The sequence below is a fragment of the Arachis ipaensis genome, chromosome B06 (genome assembly GCF_000816755.2).
Source record: "Arachis ipaensis cultivar K30076 chromosome B06, Araip1.1, whole genome shotgun sequence".
NCBI classification, from domain to species: Eukaryota; Viridiplantae; Streptophyta; class Magnoliopsida; order Fabales; family Fabaceae; genus Arachis; species Arachis ipaensis.
Genome location: NC_029790.2, coordinates 1069545 through 1069910, shown reverse-complemented (window position 1 = coordinate 1069910; position 366 = coordinate 1069545). Strand labels below are relative to the sequence as shown.

Sequence of the window (366 nt, the reverse complement as noted above, 5' to 3'; positions counted from 1 at the left end):
CATGTCCTTACAAATATTTAATTCATAGTTTACCAATAAATACAAAATATCTTTTACCCTTCATCACTCATTATATGGTAATCAACTTTGATGGGCTTTACAAGAACAAATAAACAAGAAAAATAACAAAACTTTCTGATCTCACTATCTATGCAGAGTTACTTAGAGAAAGTAAAGAAAAATATAATTTAGTGATCATAGTGTCAAGGAAGTATCATCATTTTATAGAAGATATCTAGTATCTAAATTTTTTTTCATGTCCCATGTGCTGAATATAGATAAACTATAAGATCATATAAGACGAATTATAAATTCCATTTATTTTACATAATATTATAATATTTTAGACATTAACAATGTAAAAAC

General features: G+C 24.3%; 1 protein-coding gene across 1 annotated transcript in view; it reads right to left on the bottom strand.

The window, feature by feature from the left end:
* The window catches only part of LOC107645267 (omega-hydroxypalmitate O-feruloyl transferase), a 3100-nt gene that overhangs the window by 1618 nt on the left and 1116 nt on the right, over positions 1–366 (bottom strand). The gene's annotated exons all lie outside the window — the stretch shown is intronic.